The sequence below is a fragment of the Bos grunniens genome, chromosome 16 (assembly GCF_055505025.1).
Source record: "Bos grunniens cultivar Pamir isolate PY7600 chromosome 16, Bosgru_T2T1.0, whole genome shotgun sequence".
In the NCBI taxonomy this organism is placed as follows: domain Eukaryota; kingdom Metazoa; phylum Chordata; class Mammalia; order Artiodactyla; family Bovidae; genus Bos; species Bos grunniens.
Window position 1 is genome coordinate 10884859 of NC_141180.1, and position 27633 is coordinate 10912491.

The 27633-nt window shown below is 42.8% G+C and overlaps 1 long non-coding RNA gene across 4 annotated transcripts in view; it reads left to right on the forward strand.

Annotated features, from left to right (window-relative positions):
- The first annotated feature begins 5533 nt into the window (after positions 1–5533).
- Positions 5534–27633, forward strand: part of LOC147356169 (uncharacterized) — a 37148-nt gene continuing 15048 nt past the window's right edge. Inside the window, exons 1-3 of one of the 4 annotated variants that reach the window (XR_015142665.1) lie at positions 5534–5762; positions 6018–6196; positions 12609–12750. This is a non-coding gene — a long non-coding RNA (uncharacterized LOC147356169). The remainder of the gene's footprint in view (positions 5763–6017; positions 6197–12608; positions 12751–27633) is intronic. The other 3 variants (XR_015142664.1, XR_015142663.1, XR_015142666.1) reach the window with 3 other exon arrangements.

The window sequence follows — 27633 nt, forward strand, 5'->3', positions numbered from 1 at the left end:
GATTCTCTCTCCAAAATGCCACCTCCAAACATCACATTGGGGATTAGGGTTTCAACACATGAATTTTGAGGGGAATACAAACATTCAGATGGTTGCCACCAGATTTGATGGATTTGCAAAGATGTTCAAAGATGTTCTGTATGTCCACCCAAAGGCACATAATGTCTGGTCCTCTTCAATGGCAGCAACCACTGAAGATCATTGTTTAGCTTTATTAGAGTCACCATTGAAGATCATTACCTAGTTTTATTACCTATTGAAGTCACAAAATAGTGATATGGAAAATTCACTATTCCTCCTTTTTTTGTCAGCTGGAATGCTTCTATATAGAGAAACTTCTCATCAATTATGTGTTTACTTTGGGATTCAGATAAGCCAGTTAACTGCCTGTTTTGTTTCCTTTATGTGCCAGCGTCCAAGAGATGAGCTGATTTTTTTTATTCCCCAAAGATGACCAGTGATACTTGTTGCTATGGTTTTGTGTCATTGGGACATTATGGGTTTATAATGTATTTGTTCCAACCTTTTTCAATTGGAGCCCCTTTAAGTTGGCACCTGAGTCCTTTTGACAAGGCCTGGTAGTGTTGCTGGTTGCCTGGTATGACTCAGTGTTCCAGGCTTATCGTGTTTATTTCACACCGCAGAATCAGCCAGTCCACCAAGAAGCCTGTGTTTCTTTTAGTGGAAAATTATATTAAGGGGCCACAATCTGAATGTATAAAAGATTTAAATCCAGAATCCCAAATGTCTACTTCTATTATTAATATATGTATTTGTTAATGGAATATAATTAACTATCTTTGATAGCTCAAGGCATGAAGCTAGGAGGAGGGAAGCCAGCTAAGTTTGAGGCCATTGGCTCCTTCACTCTTCAATGGAAGGAGGAGTGAAGAGGAGGAAGACATCTCTTCATTTCCTTCCTCCTCTTCCTCCCATCCTCCCTGCTCTGTCTTCCTCTTACTGCAGCTCTCCAAGCATCATGAGAAGCCAAACGTTTCGTTTTTCTAAATGGAAAATCACCGTTGGTCTGTCAGATCTAGCTGGGGGTTGAAATGGAGTTGGATGTGGAGAATTGATTAAAGGACCACCAAAAGAAAGACTACATTTTTCCTTTTTAGAAACAAAACATTCTTCCCTATATTTCTCTCTCTCCATTTTTTGGGAGATTATGGATAGTATTCTCTTGTGATTGATACCAAAGAGGGAATGCAAAAGTCTAGTTTCACGTATGAGATAGCAGAGACTTGTGGAGCTGATGAGCTATAGCCCTGGGTGTTCTCCAGACCCCAGGGAACAGGAGATGGAAGCCATAGTAGAGTTCTCCATTTAGACCTGGAGCTGGAGCTGGGGTTTCCAGTGGATCCAGAATAACCTGGGGCTCTAACAGCCCTCTGCTCTTTGAGTGTGTCTGCATCAGAGCAGCTGTACAACCCGCTGGCATGTCATCACCCCTCGGGTCAGGAGCGGTGTTTGAAACTGGATGGAAATAGTTACCTCTTCGAGCTTCCTGGAATCGCTTTTGTTGTTATTGTTTCAGGGGAAGACCATAACAGCATTTCTGAATGTTGGGTGGTTGTTTCCTTTGCTGTTACCTGATATTTCTTAGTTGATACATTTTTTTTTTCCAGCCTGCTTTTCCACCAAACTTATTGTTCAGGGGGAGACACAATTGAAATCAATTGCTAATTAAATTTGTGTCTAAATTAATAAATCACAACTATTCAGGTCATTTCTGTCTGAATAATTCCTATTATGGTGAACATAATTGTTAGATTCAGCATTTAATGAACCATATTGTTAGGTAAAATTTTTATGACAATTGGGACTAATAGAATATATTAACCTTTATTCTTCTCAGCTTGATACTACATTGGACCATGTTAATATGAAAGCACCTGGAAGGGTTTCATCATTAAGTAGCCATTGTGACTCTGTTGGCCTCCTGATGGAGCCTGAGAGGCTTTGGGAAATTAGTGATGTTTGATGTTTGCCAGTGGGTATCCTTATCCACAGTCAGTTTTGGGGGGCTTTGGTTTTGTGTGTGCATGTCTTTATGAGATGGAAACTGTACCAAGTTCAAGAGCTGGAATGCCCCATCAAACGTCAACAACCTGTTTGGAATACCCATCTATGCGGTACTCTGGATTTTGATCCCCAGGGGAGGTATGTAGTGGCTTGACTATGGAAGAAATATATATGGTTCCTTTCCTAGAGGAGCACACAGTCTAATGGAAAAAATAAAAGAGCTTTATAAGAATGTATAAAGGACATCCATTCCAAAGAAATTCTAAGTATTTTTAACTAGAAGTAGTTTTACAGAGCAAATCAAGATCTGACTCTAGAGTTCTGTGATCGCTTTCTCAGAGAATATGTCAGAATTTATATGTCCTCTTGAAGGCTAGCTTTTTCAAAATATCAGCATGGCAATCTGGACACCTTTCCTAATGAACTTGGCTTTGGGAGATACCTTCAGAGTTTTAAATGCCTGGGAGGGAACATCAGCTCTGCTTTTGTAACCAGGAAGGTTCTATGACCCGAGTGCACAGAACCAAGAAATTATGGGCAATGGTACAATGAAAAGTGAAGGCCAGCCTCCCTTGCCTACCTGTGACACTAATCAGCCTGGCAGTGGCAACAACCAGTGGCCACCAGTCTCTCATTGATTACAAACACACTGATGAGCACTTTGTGCAGAATCTTATATCACTGAATACTGGCCAGGGGCCTTTCAGTTTTGCATTAACCAAAAAACGGATCCCAATAAACTGTAGAAGGCACAGATACTTGCCCTCACCTTAGTCCCTGACTTCCCTTTCTTGCCTGGGCTTCCCTCATAGCTCAGTTGGTAAAGAATCCATCTGTAACGCAGGAGACCCTGGTTTGATTTGTGGGTTGGGAAGATCTTCTGGAGAAGGGATAGGCTACCCACTTCAGTATTCTTGGGCTTCCCTGGTGGCTCAGCTGGTAAAGAATCTGCCTGCAGTGTGGGAGACCTGGGTTCAATCCCTGGGTTGGGAAGATCCCCTGGAGAAGGGAAAGGCTACCCACTCCAGTATTCTGGCCTGGAGAATTCCATGGACTGTATAGTCCGTGGGGTCGCAAAGAGTCGGACATGACTGAACAAAGTGAAAGTCAACTTTCACTTTGACTTTGCACTTTCCCTTTCTTGCCTAGGAGAGGGGTGGGATGGAGTGGAAGGGTGCACTTAAGACCTTCTCTGTGGAGCAGTGATGGTCTATTGAAGTCACCGCATGCCTGCATACAATTCTGCTTCTTTGTTGCCTGTTTTGTTAAAAGCAGTAAACCTCTTGTAAAGGGGCATGCAGTTAGGATCGTTAGTTGCTCTAAGCAAATTCTGAAGAGGAAAACTCAATCCCCGCAACCCATAGCAGAAGAAGTAGGATAAATTCCCAGCCCTAACAGATGCATCTTCCCACCTCCAAATCCAATAGTCTGGGGATATGTGCCCACATCCAGATGTGAACTGAGACATAAAAAACAGAGGGCTTTTAAAAAGTCATTGTTATTGGAGTATAGCTGCTTTACACTGTTGTGTTAGTTTCTGCGGTACAACAAAGTGAATTGGCTATATGTACACACATATCCCCTCTTTCACAGGGCATTGAGTAGAGTTCCCTGTGCTATACAGGACGTTCTCATTAGTTATCCATTTTATGAAAATAAAAGTGTTAATTGCTCAGTTGTGTCTGACTCTTCGCGACCCCATGGACTGTAGCCTGCCAGGCTCCTCTGTCCATGGGATTCTTCAGGCAAGAATACTGGAGGGGTAGCCATTCCCTATACATAGTAGTATAAATTTATCAATCCCAATCTCCCAGTTCATCTCATCCCCCTGATACCCACTTGGTGACCATATGAAAAAACAAAGGGCTTTTAATCATCTGTCCTCTTGGGCTGTTTTAGTCTATGGCCTAAAAAGAATGAAATCTAAAAGTGACCAGGAATCATTTGGGAAATTTTCATAGATAATGTGGGAGAGTTCTGAAGAATTAGACAGGGTTTAATGGTGAGGCGTGGGAAGGGCGTCTCAGAAGGGAGGCACAGAACTGGATCTGAGTGGGGAAGGAGGGGATAACTAACCCCGGGTGTATTCTGAGGGTCCTAGGCAGCTGCCATTCAGTCCCCTCTAAGAATCCAGGGCCTTCCCCTCCTTCAGACAGAGTGAGGAGAGACCCAGGCTGCTTCTCCAAGGTTGGTCTTGGAGGTCCTCCTGGCTGTTTCTAACCCTTTCTCTCCATCCCTTAAGTCTCTTTCTGGGCAGTCCACCGCAGCCTCAGACTAACTTTAGCCCAACTGTTACTGGGCTCAGGATGGATACAGCAGCTACTCCTCCCTGCCTGCCTGTGGGTGCCAGGGGAATTTTGGCCAGCTGTTTAGTCGCTCAGTCGTGTCTGACTCTTTGTGAGCCCATGGACTGCAGCCCGCCAGGCTCCTCTGTCCATGGGATTTCCCAGGCAAGAATACTGGAGTGGGTTGCTATTCCCTTTTCCAAGGGATCTTCCTGACCCAGGGATCGAACCTGCATCTCCTGCAAGTCTCCCGCATTGCAGGAGGATTCTTTACTGCTGAGCCACCAGGGAAGCCCCTCTTCAGCCAGTGTTCGGCTCTCAGTCATGTCTGACTCCTTGCGACCCCATGAACTGCCCGCCAGGCTCCTTTGTCTATGGGGTTTCCCAGGCAAGAGTACTGGAGTGGATTGCTGTTTCCTTCTCCAGGGGATCTTCCCAACCCAGGGATCGAACCCAGGTCTCCCACATTGTGGGCAGATTCTTTACCTCTGAGCCACCAGGGAAGTCCTCGTCAGCCAGGGTCCATCCCAAACAGAGCTGATCTTGGAGAGGGCCCGCAGAAGGGGCCTGGAGCTCACAGTGGACAGGTTCCTCTAATCCCTTCCTGAAGCCTGTTTGCGAGCATGGGCGCAGGGATATTTCTGTGGTTGATGATGGTTGAGGGAGAGGGAGCAGAAAAGAAATCCGTTCCTGAAAAACAACGTGTGCAGGTGTGAAGGTGATTTACTCTCAGCTGCTGTTTCAAAGCCACGCGAAATGGCTTCTGGAAGGTAGGTAGTAAAATGAGGTATAATTTATCAAGCAGGCTGAAGGGGACCTTTGCTGGACATGGTAGGTATTTCTGTTTGGGTGCAGAAATATTTAGTTTTGAAACTATTAAACAACATCATCATCATCTTGGTGATTTTATCCTTTTGGTAATCTGAGCGGAGCGCATATTGTATTTGTGTCTGCAAATTACTTTGGAAAATGCACATTATTTACTTGTTCTGAAGAGACTCTTAGGCTCTGTTGTCTACATAGGAAATTTGGATCCAATAAAATGGGACTATTATGAACTCCCAGGCAAATAATAGCAGAGGCTGATACCTTAAAAATTCAAAATAAGGAGGTCATTTTGGTTAGGTATCAGGACAAAATTCAGTGTAAACCTCTACAACTCATTTCTTTTCTTCCTTCCTTCTTTCTCTTTGAACACAGTCTGAGCAGCCCTCTGGTTGCATGAGGAAGTTTCTTCCTGCGCTCTGAGAAACAGCTGAGGCTTCTAAGCCTGATTGTCAAAAACGCCTCCTGTAACGGGCCCTCCAGACTCTGTAAGGAGGAGCACTTCTCTTCTGAGCATTGCTTCTGGACGGAGCTGTGCTGGTGGAGGAAGCGATTCAGAGGGGAGATGTCTGACTGGCCATGTTCCTGGATGGGTCCCTCGGGGGAGCCCAGGTCCACGTGTCTTGGGTGAACTTATTAACCTGTGCACCGTAGGGGCCTGTGGGGCAGGCAAATGATGCCTTTGAGCTGGAGGGATTTCTGTTGTGGGTCCCCTTTTTACCACTCCCAAACTTTGGTGCAATTTTTCAAACATAGACATCGATTTCCCTTGAAGATCTAGAATTTTGTTTCTACTTTGCTCATCTCTGCTCCCAAAGGCATATGAACTGGGAGGGGCTTTGGGACCCCCTGAGCATATAACCTTTTCATCTTTCTTTGAAGTCCTAGGGCAGTAAAACTCCGACGGCTTGGCCAAGTGCTCTATCCTGCTGTCTTCCTGTCTGCACCTCAGTTTTGTCACCTATAAAATAAGCAGAGGCAGCCTTTCTTTTCCCAAGCTCCCTCATGCAAAATGTTAGTGGCTGGAGTATGTCTTGGTTGGGCTGCTTTGCTGGAATCAGGTAAGGAGCCCATAGGTTCCACCTGCCTCTCCCTCGCTCCCTTGATTGTCCCTGAGCCCACGAGGACATGGTCCAGGGGTCCACGGTCACTGTCTGAGTGCCCAGGTCAGGGTGATTGCTATGTGTTTCCAGCTCCAGGGTTGGCGGGTCAAGGTATTTCATGGGTGAATGGCCATCTCTGGCCTTCAGGATTGGCTCTGATGTATGTGACTGAAAAAAGAGAGTGAGGCCATTGGCTTTTGCTCTCCTATATATTGGCTCTTTTTGGATGGAACTTAGGGATCTTATAAGTCAGTCTCTCAGATCTGCATGCTTGGGGGTGTCTTCTCTCACATGGTTTATTCCCTAGGATTTTGAGGGTGGGGTCCCAGGGTGACACTTGAGTCATTTCCCTGTGGGTGGTGAAGGATTTTCACTGTCTGTTTTGAGGGAGCATCAGGAGCTAAGGGGGGCTTCCCCGGTGGCTCAGTGGTAATGAATCTGCCTGCAGTGCAAGAGATGTGGGTCAGGGAGATCCCCTGGAGAAGGGAATGGCAACCCACTCCAGGATTCTTGCCTGGAGAATTCCACGGACAGAGAGCTTGGCAGGCTACAGTCTGTGCAGCAAGAGTTAGACACGACTTAGTGACTAAACAACAACAGCAAAAAAACAAGCAACAAGAGTAAGGAGCAGATCCCACTTTCTAGAAACTTGTGCAGTTGTAAATCTCAGGCTCCTTTTGGGAGGACTGGAGAGATCAGTGCTCCCCTTGAGGTTCTTGGTGTAGCCTCTGCTTCTATGGCTTCTCAGAGCTTCCCCGTTGGTCACATAACCCACTGGCTGCTTCCTTCTGGTGCCCTCAGTTCTCTGAATGGTAATGGATGAAAGAGCAAACACACAGGGAATCTTTGCCATCTTAATATTTGTTAAACTTTTTGATTCACTGAGGAGTTAAAGTCACATCTGGTGACAAAACTGCACATTAGATTTGCTTCATGAAACACTCTGAGCAAACGGTTTAACTCATTTATTTTTACCATCTTTAAACCAATGTAGCTGAAGAATTGCATCTCCTCTTTATAAATCTTCCCATTTATTCTGACTCAGGTTTATGGGAGAGTGCAGACCTAGTCTGTTCTGGCGTTTTAGATGTGGCCCTGGAAACCTGACATGTGGTGCTCATAATGGTAGCAAACCAGCTCACATAGGTGAAATTAGCCAGAGAAAAGCTTTGTCTAGGAAGCCTGAGGCACGCCTTGCTGATAGAACATCACTTTCTCTTTCGAGATTCACTAGTTCCTTAACTTCCTCTCTGTCTATCTGTGCCCCTTGTATTCTTCTTTTTTTTTTTTTTCATTTACCTCTTTTACTGCAGAAGTCCACTAATTTGATGGGAAATTTATATCTTTATGAGCTTCCCTGGTGGCTCAGATGGTAAAGAATCCACCTGCAATGCAGGAGACCTGGGTTCAATCCCTGGGTTGGGAAGATCCCGTGGAGAAAGGGGATGTCAACCCATTCCGGTATTCGTGCCTGGAGAAACCCATGGACAGAGGAACCTGGCAGGCTGTAGTCCAGAGAGTCGCAAAGAGTCGGATACGACTGAGCAACTAACACCTTCATTTTCACATCTTGACATGATAAAGAATCAATGCAAATTGCTCTAAAAGAGGGGTTAGAGACTGATTTGTGGCTGATGTAAATTAGGTCAAGAAGAATCCAGCTTGTAGCTTTTCTCCATTCAGTTCAGCCTCTTCCTCCTCCTTCTCCTTGGAAAGGGAATTTCCAGAAAAGGACAGTGTTGCTCTAGGTGTCTTTGGCAACCCTGTGGGAGTGGTTGAAACCTTGCTCCTTAAGATCTGAGGCTTGTGCTGAGTGATTTCTCAGTGCTAAATTGGCAAGGGGGCCCTTCCCTGACAGCCTGGCTCCTTCCAAAGTGAAGTAGTATAGGGCCAGGACACCAGGACTGTCATATTTTTATCTTTTCAATATTTCAAGTTTTATTTGTGGTCTAATATAAATCCAATGAAAAAAATCATTCAAGGATATTTAAAAAGAATTTCAAATATGTAACTTAAAATATGTGATATGTTTTAGGGCTTCCCTTGTAGCTCAGCTGGTAAAGAATCCACCTGCAGTGCAGGAGACCCTGGTTTGATTCCTGAGTCAGGAAGATTCTGCTAGAGAAGGGAAGGCTACCCATTCCAGTATTCTTGAGCATCCCTGGTGGCTCAGACAATAAAGAATCCGCCTGCAATGTGGGAGACATTAATTCAATCCCTGGGTTGAGAAGATCCCCTGGAGGAGGGCATGGCAAGCCACTCCAGTATTCTTGTCTGGAGAATCCCATGTACTGAGGAGCCTGATGGGCTATAGTCCATGGGGTCACAAAGAGTCCATTGCGACTGAGTGACTGAGCACAGCACAATATGTTTTATATTTTTAAAAGTTCAAAGCACATTTATTAAATTGAGCTTACAATGAGTTCCTCATATCTTCCATATCATTATCTATTTTTTTGACTATTTTATCTATCGATTTTTTTGAAAGGCAAGGGGAAATCTCCACTATAATGGAGGAATTTGCTTCTTTGTGTTTAAAACAGATTTTACTTTGTAAATTTCTGTTATAGTCTTGAAATGTAAATGTTTATGATGATTTTATCTTCTTTGTGAATTGCACCTTCTATCGATTTTAAATATTTATCTTTATTTTCTTTAGTCCATAATTTTTGATACATATTTCTTTTAAAATTAATTTTTATTGGAGTTCCTTTCCATGTATGCTAGTTTCTACTGTATAGCAAAATGAATCAGCCACACATCCACATCTGTGCCTTCCCCTTTAGGTCACTGCGGCGCATTGAGTAGAGTCCCTGTCTGTTTCCCCCAGTTGTCTGTTTTATACATAGCATCAGTATACAGTGGAATATTACGCAGCTGATATATATTTCTGATCACTTTTTCTTTGTAAATTTTTTGGAAATTAAAAATAAGCAAAAAATAAAATTACAAAAAGAATGTAGTAAAACCTACACATTTGCCACATTCAATGAACAAATGTTAAATTTTCCATGCACACTTGAAATTTTTTAAAAATATTAATAAGCTTTGGTTTTTAGAGAAATTTTAGGTTCATAGCAAAATTGAACAGAAAGTAAAGAGAGTTCCTAAATTATCCCTCCCCCACCCCTACCCTAGCCTGCCCCTCATATAATGCACACCCTCCATCACCATCAGCATCCCATCAGAGTGGTGCAGCTGTTACAGTCCGTGCACTTACACTGACACATCATTATTACCCAAAGGGCACAGCTTACGGTAGGGCTCCCTTTTGGTGGTGTACATTCTGTGGGTTTGGGTGAATGTGTGACACATATCCCCCATCATCACACAGAGCTTCACACAGAGTCTCACTGCCCTGAAGATCCTCTGTGCTCTGTTCATTCCTCCCCCGCTCCCTCATCCCTGGGACCACTGATCTTTTTGCTGTCTGCATAGTTCTGCCTTTTACAGAATGTGTTATAGTTGAAATCAGATGGCATGTAGCCTTTTCAGATTTGCTCCTTTCACTGATTAACAGGTGAAAGTGACATAAGATTCCTTCATGTCATTTTATGGACTTTTTTTGTGAATAACATTCCATTTGGATACACCACAGTTTATCTATCCATTTATCTACTCTGACACATCTTGGTTCCAAGTTTTGGCAAGTATGAGTATGCTGCTATAAACATCCATGTGCAGTTTTTTCTGTGTGGACATAAGTTTTTAACTTCGTTTGGGTAAACACCAAGAATCTTGGTTAGTGGATCATATGGTAAAAGGGTGTTTTGTCAGAAAGTGTCAGACTGTCTTTCAAAGTGACTGTACCATTTTTCATGCCCACCACCAGTGAATGAGAATTCCTGCTGCTCCACAGCCTCTGATCAGCGTTTGGTGTTGTCAGTGACTTGGATTTTGGCCGTTCTAATAGTGTGTAGTGGCATCTCATGTTAATGTCAAAGTCCCTGATGATGGATGATGTTGGGCATATTTTCTTTTGTTTGCTTGCCATCTGTATGTCTTCTTTGGCGAGGTGTCTGTTTCAGTCTCTTGACTATTTCTTAATCTGGTTGTTTGTTTTCTTACTGTTGAGTTAAGTGTTCTTGGCATATTTTGGGTACCAGTTCTTTATTAGATATGTCTTTTGCAAATGTTTTCTCTTAGTCTGTGACAGATTTGTTTTGAAAGAAATAAACATCAGAGATGAAGTTTCAATCTCCTGTATTTCGCTCTCTAGTACAGTTCCCATCTGTCCTTTCTCAAAGGGAACAATTACCATGTGTGTAATCAGTTTAGACTTACATGTTTACTACATGTTTTCATTGACAACAATGTTTATTCATTTAAAAATTACTTAAAAGATCTCATATTGTGCATTACATTTTAAGACCCTTCCACCTACTCAAGGTATGTATTTTTAAAGATATACCCATGTTAATACATGTAAGTATACTTACTTAAGTAATGTAGAGTATCCTATCACATGAATATATTACACATTTTGTATTTCTTTATGTTGAGAATTTAAATTATTTCCAATTTTTTATTCTTACGAACAAAACTTTAGTGTTTCATTGTCTTTGTGTGAGTTTCTCTAGTGCATGAAACTGGCAGTGGAATTTCGGAGTTATAAGATGTGCAAGATTTTTTCAGTGTTACTGGATATTGCTAAATTACTTTCAGTGTAATTGTGTCAGTATATATAAGGAATGTATGAGGCTTTAATATTTCCATATTCTTGCCAACAATTGGTATGGTCAGACTTTTGCTTTTTTGTTAGTTTTAAGGATGGGAACTAGCATCTCACTGCTTTGTTGTTTGTCTTGTTCACTTTTTAAAAACGTCTTCCTAATTACTGTTGAGGCTGAGTACTTTTCATAGTTACTGGCCATTTTTTCATTTGTAACATGCCTCTTCACACCCTCCACCCATTTTCGATTGGACTGATTATTTCTTATTAATTTATAGAAGTTATTCATACATTCAGGTTCTGAAGTTTTATTGGCAGAGATGATGGTAAAAATATTAAATGATGGAATATGAAATACCAGTACAGCATGAACATTTACCAATCAAAGCAGATGCCATGTCCAATCAGAGCAAACTGAATTCTTAAACATTCTTTTATTTTTGTTCTAAAATCATAGAGATTTATTTCTTATAACTTGGTATTCAGTTAACCAGAATTTCTTATGAATATGATGGGAAGTAGGATCAATTTTTTTTTTTATGTAAGAGAAGTCCATTGACCCAACCTAATCAATGGAACTGTTCTTTATTATTCTTTCTCATCCACTATTTTCTTTTGTTTTTGAACATCTTTTTTTGTACCGATATTGGTTCTCTTGACTCTATCATCCATGAGTCCTGTAATTTCTCTTTTAAATCCCAACACTTTGTTGCTTGCTTTATGTTTTAGATGAGTTTCTCAAGGCAGTCTTTTATTTATTTCCTTATTTTTAGTATTTTGGCTGCACAGCTTGTGGGATCTTCGTTCCCCGACCAGGGGTCAGACCTGGGCCCTTGGCAGTGAAAGCGTGTAGTCCTAACACTGTTCCACCAGGGAATCCCCTCAAGGCAGTCTTTTAAATCACAAGTCAATTTTTTAAGCATTCATTCTGCTATTCACTTCCTCCATTGAGTTATTGTTTTTGTGATTTAAAAAAATTCCAATAACTTCTGTTCTCAGATTGTCCCTAATCTATTTTAAAAAGTAGAGTTCCTTGAGGCAAAATTTGCGCACAATAAAATTTGCCACTTTTAATTATATAATTCAAGATGACAAATATGTACAGTTGTGTAATCATCACTGTAATTATCATATAGAATATCTATCATTCCAGAAAATTCCCTTTTGCCAATTTGTAGTTGATTCGCTTTTTAAAATCTTAACTCTTGGCGATCACTGACCTATTTTCCATCATTTTAATTTTGTTTTTTTCTAGAATTTCATATAAATGGAATTACTTATTCTGTACTCTCCAGTGTCTGACAGCTTTCACTTAGCATAATGCTTTTGAGATTTCGTCCATGTTATTGCATGTATCAATAGTTTATTCCTTTTGTAGCTGAGCAGTATTCCATTTTGAGATATATAGCACAATTTGTTTATATATTCATCAGTTGATGGGCACTCCTTTCCCCAACCCAGATTTTGAACGTAATAAATAAAAATGGCATGGAAATTCACGTACAAGTCACTGTGTGTATTATGTTTTGTATTCGATTGGTCATACAGTAAATGTGCATTTAATTTTGTAACAAACTGCCAAAATATTTTTCAAAGAGGTTATACATTTTATATTCCTATTAGCAATGAATGGGAGCTCCATTTCTTCTTGAGTGAGCTTTGGTAATTTGTGTCTTTCCAAAATTTTTTAAAATCTAGGTTGAAAGCTATTGGAAGGACATCAGACCCAATTAAGGGCAATTGTTGCTGCTGCTTCTGGCTCCTACCAGCACCTGTGCTGTGCACCTGTGCACAACTGTGTTCACAACAGATGTGCCTCCTGTATGAAGAATGACTCCTGGTGAGTGAGAGGCCTCTTTGGAGTTGTTAGAAGCGAACAAAGCACCACAGGGGAGCTGGGTGGGTTTGGGATCTTCTTTGCATTTTTCAGCTCCTTTTTCTATAGCTGCTTGCCTGGCAGAGTCTAAGATGTGGTGAGAATGTTGGCAGAGCCTCTAAAAAGCTGACATAGAAAAAAGGGTCTCTTCCAGGTGTAGATAGGATAGACCAGAGGCAATCTTTCCTCCCTGTTTTTAGGATCCTGTCTTCACCAGAATCCAAATTTTCAGATACGTAGCTGAGACCCCTTTCTTGTTTTCAGTGATACAATAAGATTGTCTTTTCCACTAACTGAATTGCTTTAGGGAAAGAATTAATAAAAGGAGAAAGACAGCCCATGATACAATTACATCATCATCTTCCTAGAATCCTGTCATATCACTTGTATTCGTTATCCATTGCTGCATAACAAATTACCCAAAACTTAGCAAATGAAAACAACAGACATTTATCACCTCCAGTAGGTAAGGTATCTAGGTGCTGCTTAACCAGGTGAGCTCAGCATCTTTTGGGATGTGGCAGTCAAGGTGTTGGCTGGGGATGCAGACGTCTCAAGGCCTGAATGGGGAAGGAGCTGCTTGCAAGCTCACTCACTTGGTGGTTGGCAGGGCTCAGAAGATCTGCTTCCAAGTACATTGATGGGGTTTCTTGCAAGCCTCCGTTCTTTACCACGTGGACCTCTCCCCAAGGCTGCTTCGCAATATGGCAGCCGTCTTTGCCTAGAGAAAGCAGGAGAGAGGGAGAACCCCAAATGAAAGCACTTTTTATAGCTTCATCTTGGAGATGACATCCCATCACATGAAGCATATTCTGTTCACTGAAACAAGTCAATAAGTCTAACCCATAAGCCTGCATTTAAAGATGAGGACTGCATGAGCCCACATTAAAATGATGAATGCAAATACCAAGAGGTGGGGTACAACTTCTTACTTATCTCTCCTCCAGTGTCTTGATTTGAGTTTTCCCAGGAGACCCCAAAGAAAGAATTCAGTTGTGAAGAGTTTATTGGGAGGGTAATCCCAGGAAAATCTGTGAACAATTGGGGATATGAGATGGGAAAGGAAAGGAAGCCCATAAAGGGAATGTTGTCAGTCTAGTTACTACTCTGGGCAGCTGGAGCACCATCCTGCTGGGAGATCTGGGAAACAATACAGAACATGTCAGTGTTATCCCAACCAAGGATGGAGGAGGCTGGGGTATTTATCTGCAAACTTTCCTTCCATCACTGGTTGAAGACTGCTTGGAGGGGAAATAATTCTCTTGTCTTGTATATGTTAAGAGTGCCACCCTGCCTCCCCCCAACATCAGTGCTGCTTTGTATGGAGATCAATGCTAAAAGAACACAGGAGGGACATCAACAACATCCACTGTGCCCAGCTAGGCTATAAGCTTCATGAAGGCAAGAACCATTTGCCTGTCCTTTTCTTTCCCTTGCATGGTTATTATCGGGCATATCATCTAGCAATGTGAATTACTCAGCAAAGGTTTGTTGAGAGAATAGGTGTCGTTGATAATGATGCCATAAAGGAACTCAAAGAACAGTGAGGGAGAGCGACCTGCACACTGATAACTGCAGTAGGATGTGTGCTGTTCTGTAGACTTTCCCAGGGGGCTGTCAGAGTCTAGGCAGCAAATGCCAGCTCTTTGGAGATGAGGCTAAGGAAGTTTTCACGTAAGAGTGCAAGTCTGAACTGAGTCTTGAAGGAGAATGGATAGAATTTTGTTGATTGGAGAAAGTAGGAGGCAGTGTTGGGAGGATGAGTGGCACAGGCATTTGCTATTAAAAAAATTAGTGTATAGTTACTCTAGATCCTTTCTCCCTCTTGTCCTTATTCTATTCTAGAAGTTTCACTTAATCCAAACTTTCGGCATTCTCTCTGGCATGCCATCTTATCCAGGAAGTCATCTTCAGTTTCATGATCTGAATATGTGTTATTTCATTCTCTTGTCCCAACACACACACACACAACACAATGCTTTAAAGTCCTCCTGGCAGAGATAATCTTTTCTTGATCTTTGAAAAGGCAGGTACAGTATATATAGATACATAACAAATATTTTCTTTATATATTTATTGTTTGTAGGAAATATAACCCTAATCCATCATTTACTAAAACAGGACAGGATTTATTAAATTGGTTCTAGTTTATCAAATATGTACAGATCTTTACATAAATTAATCCCCTTGTTAAATATTTGTGAAATTTATTAAGACTTTGGAGGAACTTTAATAATACCTGAGCTGTCCAGCCTAAGTTGGCTTAATATTTCTTTTTTTTTTTTTTTTAACCTAGGGGATTGATGCAACTTTGAGGTGCAGACTCAGGACTCTAGATATACAGCTGATAGAGGGCCTGTGGGCAGGTATCAATAGCTGGGGCCCTGATAGGCAAAGAAAGGTGACATCTGGGTACTTTGGGGTGAACCTCTTTGTTCAATAGGTCTAAGAAGTTCTGATGGTGCTGCTTGGGGACAGTGGGACCTGCCACTCCGTGATGATGTCTTGAGAGGCAGTGTCAGGGGCAGAACTGAAACATGCGAACGCCTTTGCTCCTGCTCATTAGTCAATAACTTATTGAGCCCCTGCCATGTGCCAGGCGTGGGCCCCATCTGGCTTGGAATACAAAATGACCAAGACGTGGGCCTAGCCCTCCACAGCAGGAAAGATAGATCTATATACGTATGTTCCAAATCTTGTCTTCACCATTTACAGCTTCTCTGACTTTGAAATTACCATTTCTTTAGATCTTCATTTCTTTCTGCAGAAAAGTAAGATAAATACACAGAATTACTGGCAATATTAAGTTAAGGCATATGAGAACATAGGGCTGAGGGGTCATTTCTGCCTTCGGGTTATATCCAGTCAGTATGTCAGTCCTGACAGTCCGGAGCATCTTTGGAGAATATCCACTTTGTGCTCCACCCCCAGTGCTTCCACTTGGTCCTGGCTGTCATCACCTCTCCTTCTTAGTGATCTCGCTGAACTAACTTTTGTCTTCTAATTCATTTTTAAGATAACAGCCTTTGTGAATTTTTTTTAACAGTTTAAGAGTGATCATGCCAGTTCCTCACTTACAACTGTGCAATTCCTTTTCACTTCTCTTAGGACTAAAATCCGATACGGTCCTACCTGACATGCTCCCTCTCCCCTGCCTCCACCCCACAGGTGGGCATAGTGGTTAATGCGTCTGCATTTAGACTGCCTGGGTTTCCATCCTGGGTTTGCCCACTTTGTGCTGTGGGGTTGTGGGTGTGAGAGATGTAACCTCTCTCTAGGCCCTTCCCTCTTCTCTGATTACGTTCTATTGATCCTTAGGTCTCAGTTTAAGTCATGGATTCCTGGAGGCCTTTCCTGATCTCCTTCCCAGACCAGTCTCTCTCTCTACTGCATGTGCCCATGGCACTTCCATTACCCCTAAATCTTCCATAATGCACACCACACTTGTGCTCACCTAAATAATTTCTTTTCTTGGAAAGATCCAAGGTCCTTGAGTCAGAGATGCCATGCATCTTACTCACCATAGAACACTCAGCTCATGCAGGAGGCCGGGGGTTAGCTGGCACTGCATGGCCATATTAACAATCAAACATAACTGGCATCATTGACTCGATGGACATGAGTTTGAGCAAATTCTGGGAGACAGTGAAGGACAGGGAAGCCTGGTGTGCTGCAGTCCATGGGGTCAGAGAGACAGACATGACTGAGTGGCTGAACAACAACAATAGCTGAACTATCCATAACAGTTTAACATGCTATAACAAGATGGTTTGTAAACTATTATGGGCACCTCCTGAAGGTTCAGCTGTGTACAGAAAAAAATGAAAAGTGCCTGGCTGAGATATTCAGTCCTCCAGCAGACTTCCCGTGTTGGTGGTGGGCTGTCTGTTGTGGTGTCTGTTTCTTCATGCCCAGATTTTGGCAGCCTCTTAGAATAAAGTGTGAACTTTCCTAAGAAAATGAAGGCCTTCAGATGCCCTCCAGAGTAGATGGACTCTACCGCCCGGAAACTGAAGCAGGAATATACAAATTACTTTAGGCACTTGGACATCATGATTGGAATCCAGGCTCTAAGAATATTTCATTTCCTGCAAAATTGTATATAAAAAACAGTCCGGGAACAAGGAATTCTTTTGGTCCCGAATTTATATAGTTAGTGTTAGTCACTCATTCATGTCAGATTCTTTACCACCTATGGACTGTAGTCTGCTGGGCTTCTCTGTCCATGGGATTCTCCAGGCAAGAATACTGGAGTGGGTTGCCATTTCCTCCTCCAGGGGATCTTCCTGACCCAGGATCAAATCTGGGTTTCCTGCATTGCAGGTAGATTCTTTACCATCTGAGTCACTGCTGCTGCTGCTGCTAAGTCGCTTCAGTCGTGTCCGACTCTGTGCGACCCCAGAGACGGCAGCCCACCAGGCTCCCCGTCCCTGGGATTCTCCAGGCAAGAACACTGGAGTGGGTTGCCATTTCCTTCTCCAATGCAGGAAAGTGAAAAGTGAAAGTGAAGTTGCTCAGTCATGTCCAGCGACCCCATGGACTGCAGTCTACCAGGCTCCTCCATCCATGGGATTTGCCAGGCAAGAGTACTGGAGTGGGGTGCCATTGCCTTCTCCGTCTGAGCCACTAGGAAAGCCAAATATATATATATGTTTTCAAAGATTTGAATGCAAAAACTCTGAGTTTGACCCTTAACACTTCAGTGACCTTAGAACTTTCTGCCTTGTGAATTGTCAAAAAAAACTTTATATAAAAGTGCTGTACTGCAGTGTATTCTTCAGTCATTCATATAATTGTCTCCAAATTAAATATGAAGTAAAGAGCAGATAGTTTTGTGTTCACTTTCCTTCCCCCTGATCATGACTTTACCTGTTGCAAAGCAGTAGGCTGGAAGCTTTGCAAGGATGTGGAAGTTTATGCTTTTAGGGAGCCTGAGCTCTCATTGGGGAGCTAGGACATGCACTCCCAAGAGAAAAAAAAAATCTCAGGAATCCAAGGGTAGAATAATACAGTGTGAAATATGCCTTTAACTCTGGCGGGACATAACAAGGGAAATGACCAGCCCTGACTGCCATTGCTTAAGGAAGTGTGACAGAATAAGGTGAATTTTGAGCACTTCTGTAGGAATGAGGAGGTGTGGAGATATTCTAGATGTGGAGAAGGGTCCCGGGAAAGGCACAAATGGGCTGTGTGGGAAGTGAAAGATTGGTAAGCTAATAGGAGGGAGAATCAGATAGGAGAGGGTGGTCATGGTGTTTGGCAGTCACCCTCTCTGGCAGCCTGTGTATGTGGATGACAGATCTAAGAGTGGAGAAGGCCAATTTTCTTCCAGGCTCTTTAGTTCACTAAACACTGACCATCTACTTGATTCTAGACTCCAAGACAGATACGATGATCATAAGGAACCATCCTTACTTTGGAGGAGTCCCAAGTTGAGTGGAGGGGACACGCGAATGGAAGATTACAATGCAGTCTGATGCAGATAAGAACAGAGGTGTGCTGGGTCAAGCCGGGGACTGAGGGACTCTGAAATGAGTTCACGGGAGAGATATTGTATGGGGGCTGCATTCTAGCCATAAAAAGGCATTTCAGGCCAACAATTGGTATCCCGGTGACTTTGAATTGTGAATGAGCCTTATTCATTCAAGGGGCAAAGCAGGAAGTTCAGGGTAGCTGGAGTTCTCAGGGAAAAATGGGAATGGGACAGGAAAAAAAGGATGTGAGGGAGTCGAGGAGTTTATAGCCAGACACTCGGCCTCGACTGTGCAGGCAGAGCGGCTGGTTGGGCCTCTCAACAGGCAAGCAGCATGGCGACACTTATTTCCAAGACCAGAGTGCTGGAAATGTGGTGAAAGATGGAATGGAGCCAGACGAAACCTGGGGCAGGACTGCAGTTTAGTAAGAAGGGTTTTGCTGACAGTCTCATCGACTGAGTGACAGTGGGCTTGAAATGGGCCGGGGGTGGAGGGAATGGAGACGAGGTCATTTCTTAAGCCTGGCTTGAGGTGGTTTCTACTTTTTCCCGAAAAAAGCTCTTTCACTTGTGTTTCCATTAACTTTCTAGTGAATGCAAATTCAGGTCCCTTTTCTGCAGCCTTCACCCCTTCTTCCCCTGCAGGAGTTGAAAGCAGTGTAACATGGCAATAAATACAATGACTTGCACTCAGGAGGGAAGAGGCACAGTGGGCCTTGGGGGCGCTGGCGGGAGAGGCTAACATTAGCGGTTCTTTTTTTTTTTAATATAAATTTATTTATTTTAATTGGAGGCTAATTACTTTACAATGTTGTACTGGTTTTGCCATACATCAACATGAATCCGCCACGGATATACACGTGCTCCCCATCCTGAACCCCCCTCCCACCTCCCTCCCTGTACCATCTCTCTGGAATGGCATTGAAACATAGCGGTTACTTTTGACCTGCTAGGAGGAGCTCTCGGAGGCCCATCTTCCCTCGCTTTTCTCTGGACTCTGTTGCCAGGTGAAGCGGGCACCCATATCCCTCTGCCCGGACATCCATTCACCTGCAGGCTCATTGTGTTCAGGCGTGGACAAGGGTTCTGTTTCCAGTGCAGTCGGCGGCCCCTTTTAGGAAGCCTTGAGCTTCTCCATGGTCCTCAGAGGAGGGGGGAGATGCATTGGCCTTTGGCTGCCTGGACAAGGCCAGTGCTTTTCCTCTCTAGCTGGGATGAGAGGTTCAAGATGGCAGCACGAAGAGTGCTGTAGAAGTGCCGTGTCAGGGAGAATTAATTGCTCTCGAGGGCATCTGAAAAGCAGCTTGTTTTAAACAGGATCTTAAAAGGTGGCAGCAGGTTGTCTTTATCTTAGCAGGGGGCGAGGGAAGTGTCCTCTGGAGAGGGTGGGGCTGCAGAAGGGCTCAGCCTATGGCCGCCTGCACTGGGACTGCACCCTGTGGGCCTCACCTTCACAGAATCTTCAGAAGAGCTTGCTAATCAGAAGTGAAGTCAAGGAGCCAGGAAACCCTGTTCCAAACTCAGTGTGATGAGACGGGGCCAGAAACAGGATTGGGCTTGTTCTAGGGTGGAGTTGGAAGCTGCCTCTTTTTTTTTTTTTTTTTAATCATCATCATTGAGGAGAAACTGATATGTCCCTCCTCATCCACCCACAATTCACCTCCCAGCCTAGTGGTGATGAGACGTGGAGGGTATCTGGGAGATGGTTTATCCCAGAGCCTCAGTATCAAGTAGGTGATTTTATTGGCAGAAGCCAGGGACCTGAGGGGAGGCTTTCATGGGGCACCTGAGTCAGGGGATGGGCTTGCGTGGGAAGAGGGCATCTCCAGGTGACCATCTGAGCTTGGGGAGCAGGTGCGGAGAAAGTGCGGGAAGGAGAGCAGACAGACCTCCCAGTAAAACTTCATCCACTTTTGGATTTTGCTGAGACCCAGCCTGGGTGGCTGAAGTCCTGGTCTGCTAGTGTCTCTGCCTGCTCTGGGGCCCATCTGCTGTTTTCCCCACAACAACGGCCGCCTATTTGGGGTTGTGACCCAGGAGTCCCCATGGTTATCAACTGGGAGAGCTCAAACTGACACTTGAAAAGCAGCTTTGTTTACTGTCCTTGACATAACTAACCACATATTAACAACAGAGCCTTGTGGTATTGAGGCTCCTTGTTTGTTCAGAATCTTAATAGGTGGGCTTTGTGCACAGAGATCTCTAGTACTGCTTACCCTGTATTTTAAGTCAAAGTGGATCTTTGTGTGAAGGATTCTCCACCTCCTTTTCCCTTTCGACAAAGGACATAAGTGTTTTCACTCACCTTTTGTGACTTACAAGCAGCTGAATGGCACTTCTGGTGTTTGAATGTCATATAATAGGCATTATCAGTGATAGAGAAATGTCCTTTTCTGTGTTTCTGAGCACTCTGATGCTTACTATCTTTGTCGCGTGTGTGTTCTCTCCCCCTCTTAGAAAGTGGTTGTGAGCAATTCCTGAAAATGTTTCTCCCCCATTTTTTAAAGTATGGATGTCCTTGGAATGCTGTGTGGGAACTGCTGCTCCCCTGGGAAACCGTTTGCGGTGGTCCCTTCAGCAGAGCCTCAGGCAGAGCTCAGCTGGGCATGTGATAGGAGGCACAGCACTGCTCTGAGCTGGCTGACGCATTTTAAGAGGAGTCGTAAATAGTGATAGTAGAGAGAGTGGTGATGCTGGGGTCTAAAAATATCAGAGGAGATGCCACTTGTAGTCATGGTCACAGGGCCCATATGACTGGTTTTGTAAGAACGTTTCACTGTATTTTTCATAAAGGATTGTATTTAAGTAGCTGTAGATATGGATTAGTGGCAGTTGGCTCTTAGTCACAGGACTCTGGTTGCATGAAGGCTTATGTCTTTGGGTTCTCCATTGGTGTTATGGAGTCAGGAACTGGCATGGATGTGAACGTAGGAAGTCATGGTCCCTGAACTTTTTATTTTGGTCAAGTTGTGCCAAAGGAGTTTTGGTGCAAAATGGTGTCTTAGTTCAAAATAGTGCCTGGCCAGTAGGTTCTGATATATGCTGTTGTCGTTCAATTGCTCAGCCATGTCCAACTCTTTGTGACCCCATGGCCTGCAGCATATCAGGCTTCCCTGTCCTTCACTGTCTCCCAGAGTTTGCTCAAACTCATATCCACTGAGTCGATGATGCCATCCAACCTTCTCATCCTCTCTCACCCACTTCTCCTCCTGCCCTCAATTTTCCCCAGCATCAGAGTCTTTTCCAATGAGTTGGCTCTTTGCATCAGGTGGCCAACATACTGGAGCTTCAGCTTCAATATTGGTCCTTCCAATGAATATTCAGGATTGATTTCCTTTAGGCTTTGATAAAGTTTTTAGCAAAGATCTACTGAAACATTTATGGACATTAAACGTAGAGTGCAGACAGCCAGGTGCCAAAATTTAAGATGAAGCCATACTTTAAGATGAAGCTACACTAAACACAATCAAGAAATGCTGAAATACAGGCAGATGGACAGATTCTTCACCACAAGGAACATAAATGATCTGAATAACAATAGAAAATGGCTGTATGCTCTCCTGTTTCTCATGCTTCAGAGATGTGAATGTAAATTTCAATCGAAAATTTAGACATTAGAGGAATTGTCTTCCCTCTCATTTTTCCCCACTCCCCACTAAGTTCAGCAATGAATTTAGTGGTAGTTGGCTCTTAGTCGCAGGACTCTTTGGTTTCATGAGGCTTATGTCTTTGGATTCTCCATCAGGAACTGGGATGGATGTGAACGTAGGAAGTCATGGTCCCTGAACTTTTTATTTTGGTCAAGTTGTGCCAAAGGAGTTTTGGTGCAAAAGATCTTTTTATAACTCCTTGAAATCAGAGATGTACCAAAAACAACTGAGTAGGAAGTAGGGCATAGATGTATCAGAAAGGTGCAAACAAAAAAGCAAAAAAAAAAAGTCTATATATATGCTTAATACTAAAATAGAATGAAAGATCATAAAACAAAGATGCTTACTTTCAATGACATGTTGGAACTGGCATGTGCTGGCTTATGCGACCCTACTTGTGTCCATCTTATCCCAATTCTGAGTTTCAGTTAAGTTCAGTTCAGTCACTCAGTTGTGTCTGACTCTCTGTGACCCCATGAATCGCAGCACGCCAGGCCTCCCTGTCCATCACCAACTCCCAGAGTTCATTCAGACTCACGTCCATCAAGTCAGTGATGCCATCCAGCCATCTCATCCTCTGTCGTCCCCTTCTCCTCTTGCCCCCAATCCCTCCCAGCATCAGAGTCTTTTCCAATGAGTCAACTCTTCGCATGAGGTGGCCAAAGTACTGGAGTTTCAGCTTTAGCATCAGTCCTTGCAAAGAAATCCCAGGGCTGATCTCCTTCAGAATGGACTGGTTGGATCTCCTTGCAATCCAAGGGAGTCTTCTCCAATACCACAGTTCAAAAGCATCAATTCTTCGGTGCTCAGCTTTCTTCACAGTCCAACTCTCACATCCATACATGACCACAGGAAAAACCATAGCCTTGACTAGATGAACCTTTGTTGGCAAAATAATGTCTCTGCTTCTGAATATGCTATCTAGGTTGGTCATAACTTTCCTTCCAAGGAGTAAGCATCTTTTAATTTCATGGCTGCAGTCACCATCTGCAGTGATTTTGGAGCCCACAGAAATAAAGTCTGACACTGTTTCCACTGTTTCCCCATCTATTTCGCATGAAGTGATGGGACCGGATGCCATGATCTTAGTTTTCTGAATGTTGAGCTTTAAGCCAACTTTTTCACTCTCTACTTTCACTTTCATCAAGAGCCTTTTTAGTTCTTCACTTTCTGCCATAAAGGTGGTATCATCTGCATATCTGAGCTTATTGATATTTCTCCTGGCAATCTTGATTCCAGCTTGTGCTTCTTCCAGTCCAGCGTTTCTCATGATGTACTCTGCATATAAGTTAAATAAGCAGGGTGACAATATACAGCCTTGATGTACTCCTTTCCCAATATGGAACCAGGCTGTTGTTCCATGTCCAGTTCTAACTGTTGCTTCCTGACCTACATACAGATTTCTCAAGAGGCAGATCAGGTGGTCTGGTATTCTCATCTCTTTCAGAATTTTCCACAGTTTATTGTGATCCACACAGTTAAAGGCTTTGGCATAGTCAATAAAGCAGAAATAGATATTTTTCTGGAACTCTCTTGCTTTTTCAATGATCCAGCGGATGTTGGCAATTTGACCTCTGGTTCCTCTGCCTTTTCTAAAACCAGCTTGAACAACAGGAAGTTCACGGTTCACATATTGCTGAAGCCTGGCTTGGAGAATTTTGAGCATTACTTTACTAGCGTGTGAGATGAGTTAGATGCAACCAAAGCAGTGACAGAATTAAACTTCATTGTCTTGCTGCTGCTAAGTCGCTTCAGTCGTGTCTGACTCTGTGTGACCCCTGAGACGGCAGCCCACTAGGCTCCCCCGTCCTTGGGATTCTCCAGGCAAGAACACTGGAGTGGGTTGCCATTTCCTTCTCCTCATTGTCTTAAGTGCCTTCAATATTGGAAAATTTAACATACTTAAGTTAATTATATTTTAGCTTCAGAAATTAGAAATAGAGTTCAAAAAACTGTCCCAAGGAAAGCAGGTTGAGAGAATTAAATGTAGAAGCAGAGATTTATAAATTCTTTTAACAGTCATAAAGTGGTGTAGTTAGTAAATAAATTAAAATTCTAAGGTTTTGACAAGACTAAAAAGTTATTAAAACTGGAGTGGGTAGCCTTTCCCTTCTTCAGGGGATCTTCTCAACCCAGGGATCAAACCTGGGTCTTCTGCATTGCAGGTGGATTCTTACCAGCTGAACCACATGGGAAGGCCATATTAAAACTTAGAAAATATAATAAAGAAAAAACTCATAATGTAGGAATCAAAAAAGGATATAGCTAAATAAGTAGATAAAGTTTTTTAAATTTTGAGAGACTACTAGTTAAATTTCTGAATTACTAATTGTAAAAGTTCTGTCAAGATAAATCTGAATAAACTCATGACCAGAAAAGTTGAAAAAGTTTACATTAAGAAAGGGGTCAAGGTCTTTTCTGTCGACTGTTTTCAAGCTATTAAAGAACAGATGATTCCTGGTCCTTTAAAATTACTTCTAATCATAAGAACAGTGTAAAAGTTTGTTATTTTATTTCCAGAGTGAGAATAATCTCGTATCATACCCTGACAAAAATAGCAACCAAAATTAGTAATCAATTTCTTTGAGAATATACCCAATCACAAACATATATGATAAATACATAAAAGTAATATGTGATATATTAGAAAATAAAATTTGCCAAAAACAAAATGCCAGCAAGCAAACAAACAAACAAACAAACAGATTATGGCCAAGAATTTTCATTCTAGTTTTATAGGAATTTTCCACACTATGAAGCCTCTTGATATAATTATGCACAATAGTTCAGAAATTGAAAAAAAAAACCTCTCCCATCATTTTCATGAATGGCAAGAAAGCCTTTTGATCAAATGAAACAACTCTTTCCAAGAATATAAATGTGTTTTCCTTTCATGATGAAGATTACTTATTTTATATCTACATTTAGCATCATGAATAATGTTACAACACTTGAGGGAGGTCCATTTACCTCATTTCTAACCCCAGGAAACTGAGTTAAGGCCAAGGCTTCCAAGTCTCCCACAAGCCACCGCCTAGTGGCTGACAGTCCTGAGAGTCTCTGAGGAAAGCCCAGTGCTCACCCTGTCCCTCTCGTGGTGTGTGGGGCTGTAGGGACTTCCTGCCCTTTTCACCCTGTCACTGTGCACTGGCCACTTACATCTGACCCAAGTGTCTTCTGAGAGCCCGTTCTGTTCCTCTTGGCACCTCTCCCCAACCTAGGGCAGGGCCAAATTCAGTTTCAGACTCTCTGTTTCAAGGAAGAGACCCGTGCAGGCCACGCAAGCCAAAGGGCAGAGAGGGAGACTCAAGAATGCTTCTGAGTTGGGACTAAGTCGCCAGCCAGAGCACTTCCTGAGTGTGCTATTTCTCTGTTGCACATCACCTGTGTTCTTTCTGAGGATGTCTGTGCTTTTTCTGTATGACTGATTTAGAGCTGGATTGCCAGGATTCAAATCCCAGCCCTGCCAGTCACCAGTGACATGACCTTGGACCAGGCAGTTAACTTTCCTGTGCTTCAATTTCTTGATCTTCAGAATGGGGATGATAATAGTGCTTCATAGGCTTGTGTTGAGGATTAATTGAGTTAATACATGTAACAGACTGAGAGCCTTGGTTGGCGCATTATAAGTGCTCAGTGGCAGTCCCTACCATGCTAACACATGCATGGTAATACATGCATGGTGCTGACCACGGGCCAGACATTGATAGAGAAGTGAGTAAGTAACCCAAGGTAATGCTGCTAGAATAAGGATGAACCAGGATTCAAACCTGAGCAGTGGTTCCAGATCCACACACTTGACCACTTTCCTTCATGTTTCTTTTAGTTTCTCTGCTTCATATTAACAGTTCCTGCTTCCGTGTAACTGTAATTGGCTTAGATCTCATGGCCCTGCTGGTACCTCATGGCTTCTCTCTTTAGGTATAGTTTCTGCATTTGGCTTCACTACCAACTGCCCAGGTTCTCTCTAATCTGAGAGAAAGAGGGAGGGAAGGAGGGAGGGAGAACTTGAGATTACTGATCCAGCTCTTCTTTTGTGTCTGACCTTGTGTTAAGTTGTTGGCTGCCCCCTGCTTCTGTTATCCTTGGATTATTGCCCTTGCCCTTCCACTCAGCTGGGGTTTGGAGAAGAGTAGAAAGTTACTGCTTCAACTGTGATAGGAACTGGAGGGAATTCTCTTAGAAGGGGATCTGAGGGCAAGATGGAGCCATGATTGACTTGCTGAATACTCTGCAATAAAGGCTCTTGACCCTGCTGTTCTTTCTTCTGAAAATGGACCTCCAGATTTTGGACCTAGTTTTGAATGGGTGAATAACAATGGCCTTAGGAAATCGTTTTTGTACATGGAAGGAGGCTGGTAATGTGTCTTCAGAATTTTAAAGCATGGTTGTAATGGAAACTTAAGTTTTAGTGAGCCACTTAAGCCAGATGAGATTAGATATTTGCAGAAGCAACACCATTTCTTAATGGATCAGAGATGCAGTGATTGTCCAAACTCTCTTACCATGCACCAAGTTGTATTCTCAGAAAAGATGTGTCTAGCATTAAGTAACATTATTTAAGGTTCATGTAACCTTTCATTCAGTCACTCATTCCACATCTATGGGGCATCCAGCAATCCAAGTGGAATAAGACAGCCCTGGTGACTGGTGCAAGTGGTTCACCAAAAAAGGAGCCAGAAAATATACACCTATTCCTTTTTATTCAGCCCAATCTGAGAGTGAGAGATCTGAATCTTAATACCTGGTGATTATTATTGGTCATCAATATGATGACAATGAATAGTGTGGCTTCAAAGCTGTAACTCAACAACCATGTGGCCTTAGATCAGTCCCTTATATTTAAAAGAGAATAATGATTTTTGTAAGGATTAGAGATAATTGATACCTGGCTTGGTGCCTGGGTGCTATTACTTTTAGGCAACATTTTTCCTGGAGTAAAAAGTGCCAATCCATTCTATTCCTTTTGCTCTTACTTCGTGTTCATTAAGCGAGTTTCTGACATGTAATTTGATCTTCTGAGCAATCGTTCCAGGAGAGAGTGTTTTGAATGAGCAGTGTGAATTATCCTTTAAGACATATTTCCCCTACTAAATTGATAAATCAATGAACACATTAGTGTTCTGGTTGGCAAATTAGGTTTCTGTTAATTTGGTTGAAGGAGTAACCTCCCCAAATATGACCTATTCTAAGTGAATAGGTACAATCATGTTTTGAGATTCCAAAATCTGAGGACTTGAGTGGTAACTAACAATTGCCTGGTGCTGCCTACTCATCAGGCCAACCTGGGCAGGCAGTGGCCTGATACTGGAATTGCTACCTGAAAAGGGACCATTCACTTGGTGATGTCATGTGAGCTGGTTGAAACAGAGCCACCCCAGGAACAGATGCCCAGATCAGGCCTCTTGTATTGATCATGTAAGAGTAAAATTGTCCTGAACTTAGGTGGTAGCAGTGGGCGTGGAAAGAAGGAAATGGACATGTGAATAAATTGAGAAAGATTTGCTAGAGTTTACGGGCGTAGTTTTGTGAAAATTTTACCTTTAGCAATTATCCAGGTCAGTCCCGAGATGTAGGTGATGAGCTCCGTTTCTGTCTCTGGTACCTGTGGTCCCATCCACCGTTCGGGGCCCTGGTGGACTCACTGCACTGCCGGCCTCCTGAATGGTTCTATTATAGCCTCAAGTGTTTTGCTAAAACACATTGTACAATAGCTGTCTCAAG